Raw genomic sequence first — 5,827 nt, 5'->3', positions numbered from 1 at the left:
AGAGGTTATACCTTCTCCAAATATTACCCACTGCCTTTCAAGTAGAGATTCAAGTTCGAATTCTAAGTGGAACCAACATTATTCTCTCTCTTGTGCCTGGCTTCCTTGCTCAGTCTTATCTTTATGAGACTTTGCCATACAGTTTTTGATGAGAACAGGAGAAGGAAATTGGACTGTCAGTTTAGGGTGGGGACTTCAAAAAAAAAAGTACATTTCTGCTTCTTATCCTTGACAACCAGTCCTGTCTTGGTCAGAAGTAAGAAATATCCTTGGTTCTTGGGAAATTCTATCCTGGCCAGAGACCAGAAATCCCAAAATTGTTTAGGGGCACTAGTGTGTGCTCTGACTTCTGGACTTTATCTTTCTTTTGCTTTTACAACGGCCTGAAAGCTGTGTCTGACCAGACACTTCATTGCTCTGGATAACACGTTCGAAACTCCAGGGAAGAAAGACGCATGAACACCTCAGGGGTGGGATAACTGGACTGACCAGTTCACACCTGTCTTAGCTGAAGTTTCTCTTGCTATGATGAAGCACCATGGCCTAAAGCAGCTTGGGGAGAAAGGATTTATTTTATGTATATTTCCAGATAACAATCCACCCCTGAAAGAAATCAGGGAAGGAACTTAAGCCAGGCAAGAACCTGATGCAAAGGCCAGGCCATTGAGGAGGGCTGCTTATTGGTTTGCTTCCCATGTGTGGCATCTAGAACCACAAGCCTGGGGCTGACACCACCCTTTATGGGCAGAGCTCTCCCACATGAAGCACTAATTAAGAAAATGCCCTACAAGCTTATCGAGGAATTTCCTCAGCTGAGGTTCCCTACTTTTAAATGACTCCAGCTTGTGCCAAGTTGACATAAAACTAGCAAGCAATCCCCTATGCTTCAATCCAGTAACACTTTTATTGACCCCTAGACAGGGATTCCTGGGAACACCTTCCTGGGGCAACCCCCCTGTATAGCAGACCTGCTTTCTTCCTCTTTCTTAAGCTCTCACTTAATAAGAAAACTCCTTTTTGGAACTCACCCTTCCATTACCTTCAAGACCGGAGGCAAAGTACCTCGAACTCACTCAGTGTGGTTTTGGTGACTGGTAAATGTCTGGGACCCCAGTCTCCAGACTTATGCTCACCTTAAGTGAGAAAACCCCCATAGTACTCAAGGACACAAACTTGTATCCCATTTCCTTTTGAGCTTAACAGCTCCATCTTTTCCATTGCTGTGTGTATTCCTGTGTAGCACTGTATCTCTTCTGTGTAGCGCTGTATCTCTTCTGTGTAGTGCTGTATCTCTTCTGTGTAGTGCTGTATCTCTTCTGTGTAGTGCTGTATCTCTTCTGTGTAGCGCTGTATTCCTCTGTGTAGTGCTGTATCTCTTCTTTCTGTAAGCATCACTGTATCTCCTCTGTGTAGCACTGTATCTCTTCCTTCTGTAAGCATCACCTCCACTTTAGGACATTCAGAAAAGTTTTTCCGACACAAGCACCTACAGGTTTCAAATCAAGGTTTGGACTCTTCTCTTTATTTCCTCCATTTTCTCCTGAATCTAGTTATTTTAATGAACTTCCAATGGTGTCGTGGCCTTATTCTCCTTCCAACAAGATTCACCTTAAAAAAAAAAATCACAGGAAACCACAGATTTGATCCCATCCCCATCTGACCCCTGTAACTTGTAGTCTACCCACCCACTGCCCTCTATGGACGGTCCCTTCTTGCATCCTATTTATCCCACTTTGAGACATATAACCACTGTTTTCATCCTGGGATTCTGCCACCTCACTCTGAACATTTGGTCAAGGATCCTTCAGTGTAGCATTCTTGATTTCTATCTGTAACTATCAGCAGCTGCTAACTCGGCCTTGAAGGCACAGCTTACCATCCCCAATTCTGTTCCTAAGCCTGGATGGCACCAACAGCCATTACTGATGGCTCTATATGTCCTGGTGAGCATTGGGGCAAACGGGATCTTCAGTTTTGCTCCCAGCTTCTCTCTTTTGCTTAAGCATTTGTTTAATGCCCATAGGTGTGAGATTCTGTCACACCCCCTACATTCCATAGCTACCCCCTGTTCATTCCAGAATGATAGTTATGGAACATTAAGTCTATCAAGAGATAGTAGACAAAACTATATGCAAGAGAAAATAGAATATTAAGTAAATAAGAGCAAACACTGTCTTCCTTGCTTTATTTATGAACAATAGCCTTTAGTCTAAGAATTTATCACAGTTTGTATCGAAACATGAGTTTCCTTATCTTCTACTATTCTTAGCACTTACTATGGCCTAGAGCCTTTCTTACTTGTGGGTTTAGGGAAAGCACTGTAGTGGCACAATATGTAATCATAGTTAGCTGCATTTCAAGAGAATCGCCTTATATGAAATTAATACATCATGTAAATCATATAAATCCAGAAATATCTCTTCACCATTGCTACTGGTTATTCACCCAACATTTCCTGTCAGCTGATTAGATTTTTTTCTCTATGACTCCAGGAGAAAAAAGAAAAACTAGCAGGATTCTCCCTAACTCGGTAAGGAAGAAATCAGAACACACTCATGTGAAATCCAGGAGGTTTGCTGAGAATAATTCCATGCAGATGATAGGAGGTGAAAAGCAGTGAATTGAACTTAGTGTGATAAAATCTCATCCTTTGTATCAACAATATAATCCATTTCTTCGTCTTTTAGTTTGTGACCTCAAAATGGTCACCTAGAAAACAAAGTTCTATGAAAACAAAAGTAATTAAGAGTAGACTGGGGTTTCTATTGAATTTTAACTAGTTCATTTGTATGCTTCTTGTGTCCTAGGAGACCAAGTCAAAAGCAATGAAGAGCATAAAGCCAGAGACAGCTGGAAAAAAAGAAAAAAAAAAACAAGTCTTGAAATGATCAATGTAATGTTTCATGTCAGCAACTGGAATTTTTTGCTGTGTTACCGTCTTGGCTGCTGACAGCATGATTTAATGACCCGGTGGTTGCATGAGTTGACATGGCAACGATGGAAAATGCCATAAATATCTGAGTTGTGGACGTGAATGGTATGTTTACATTGTGTGGGGTGTATTGTCGGACATGTGGTGGCTGTTGTCCTATCCAGTTGGAAACGTCTGGAACTGACAGCCATTTTTTAGAGTCATTTGGAATAAATGACTCTCAAGACAGACACTTTACTGCAATTCCAGGACGGTGCATTTCTGTGTATATTTGGGAAATTAAGCTGGGCATGTAATGGGCCAGAGAGGCTTATCACATTTGCCATGTGTCATGAGCCACTTGGTGTTTCAGAGTTCAGACTATGTTTCTTCTGTATTCAACAGAGTAACAAATGATTCTATTCAGAATAGAAACCTTTATGAACTTTCATAGACTTACCAAAATCCAAATCTTAGAATCATTCCCAAATGAATGACTATCTTATTCCTTGAGTGATATAACAAAGACAGTAGCATTTTTGTGCTCGCAACTCTTTAAAGAAAGCAATGACAGCCACACCTTCCTTATGCTTGGTTAATCTTTATACTTTCAAAGAGATGTCAAGTTTGCGCAGTCACGTTTGACAAAGAAGGGAAGAAATGATAACTGTGTTATACTGAATGCCGACTCCACTGACAATCACAACAAAACCTGAGTTATCAAACAAGACTGACAAAAGCCCAGGACAGTACTGACTTCTTACCTCTTCTAAAGATGAAACTAAGATCAGTCGTGCACTAGAACCTGAGATGAGTGATTCTCAATGTGCTTTTTGCCTTAAGAGAACTGATCCAGGTTGCCAGATGGTATGGTAGGGTTGAATTCATAGATACGACAAGGCTGAGGCTTGAAATTGATCTTGTAGAGAAAGCTATGAGACTTAATAAGTAACTTGTTCGCTTGCCTTCTGGGGGCCAGCATTACTGAATATATAGCTAATTTGCTCTAATGGTTTCCATATCCTGTAGCTCAGGAACAGGAAAAAATGACTTGTCTAATAGTATGACTTGACAAACGTTGGCTTATGTTTTCTATAACCTTGGAGAAGTCATTTAATTTCACTGGATCTTGTCACCCCATGCATTCTTTCATTTCGGTATTCTTCATTCGTTCTTGAACAAATTCCATACAGAGTACTGTCTCCTACAGAAGACACAAAGCTTTCTTGCTAACATTCTATCAGGAACCTATGTTATAGTCTCTGAGCCCTTCAACTGTATCACTATCATGCCAGGGTCTTGTGTGTCAAGAAGTTAAGTCAAACTCAGATGAGCTTTTTTATTGTAAACAGTCTTGAGTTTGGTAGAAGCCATATGAAACCATCTTGCCAGGTCTTATGAGTGTTAGAGATATTTTAGCCATAGTTATGATGGTTTCAGGTGTGCTGGTGGGGCCTCTCTCGTCTCCAGGTGGTAATAATGTGAATGGCTGAACAGAAACATCCAACATGGATCACTAAGATTTTCTCAGGTTTACACACCACCTCAACATGTCCTTATTTGTGGACAATGAAGTTCACAGACAAACCACACGACCATGAATATAGGAAATTTTCTGGACCATCTTCGCATGTTGCTCCTTTCAGACCATCAAAGACTGCCAACTGTCTGGGGTGAATTTCTGCTGTGTAACTGAATTATAAACAATGAAAGGACTGCACATGCGCACAACCATTCGTTTCCATAGTTCCGACTAAACCATACTTCCTTTAAAGCTTTTTAATATTACATGTATTTAAAAATGTTAGGGTGGAGATGTGTGTGAGTGTGTGTGTGTGTGTGTGTGTGTGTGTGTGTGTGGTGTGCACGTGTATGCATTTGCATGCATGAACACCATGGCAAACTAGAGGGAGTCAGAAGAAAGCTTTCAAGCCTCCTGTCTCCTTTCACTAGGAGGCTCCTGGGGACTAAACAAGGTCCACAGGCTTAGTGCAAATGCCTTCACCCGGTGAGCTGTTTCACCAGGCCATACCCTACTTCCCAATATCCAATTAATATGTAATATCTAATTAATAACATCTGACTCTCCATGGAGTCAGATTAGTTCTCTTTGCTAAAAGCGTTCTATTATTTTGATTTCTAATAATTTTTACATTGAGTATGGAGGTATCATCTGTATTCTTAGCACCGAAGAGGCAGAAGAAATAGAAAAATTACGAGATAGAGGTCAACCTGAGATATATAACAAGACTCTATCTAAAAAGGAGAAAGGAATGAAGGGAAGGGGGAAGGAGGGAGGGAAAGAAAGGAGGGAGAGATCTTTACTGAATGATTCTATTAAACTCAAATCATTTATGAATGGCATCTAAATCTGCAAATAGAAACAAACAGAAACTGAGATGGGAGGTCTTGGACAGTGCAGTCTTTCTCTTCTTTGTTTTCTCTCTCACTTTAATCTTGGTTTTGTCGAAAAAGCAAAATATTGTCAATGAAGACTAGACAAATTTGTCACGTCTTAATTTGATGGTAAAGAACTGCTTTCAATCACTGACCTTTATTTCTTTGTCTTGGGATCAAACTGTAACTAGGGAGCCTGTTTTCACAAGAAGTCTGAGAAAAAAAACATTTAACCTCGTTGAAGGTGACGAGCGTTCTCCTTCCCACGCTTCTCAGGTATTGACATGTTTGGTTTAGAGGCCCATTCATCATGGCCCAGAGGACTCATCCGTCACATGGAGTTGGGGTGTTCATCCCCCAAGCTCCTAATTCACCTTGCTTCAAATTCAGGATTTACCCAGAAGCAGTAAAATATTTCTGTTTCATATATATGCATATATATACACATATAAATATACACACAATGTGACCATTTTTAATTTCTTGGAATTATATCTAAACATATATATATTATATATA

Source organism: Microtus ochrogaster, unplaced genomic scaffold (genome assembly GCF_000317375.1).
Source record: "Microtus ochrogaster isolate Prairie Vole_2 unplaced genomic scaffold, MicOch1.0 UNK3, whole genome shotgun sequence".
NCBI lineage: Eukaryota > Metazoa > Chordata > Mammalia > Rodentia > Cricetidae > Microtus > Microtus ochrogaster.
The sequence above is the reverse complement of the archived record's forward strand: the minus strand, read 5'-3'. Positions refer to the sequence as shown.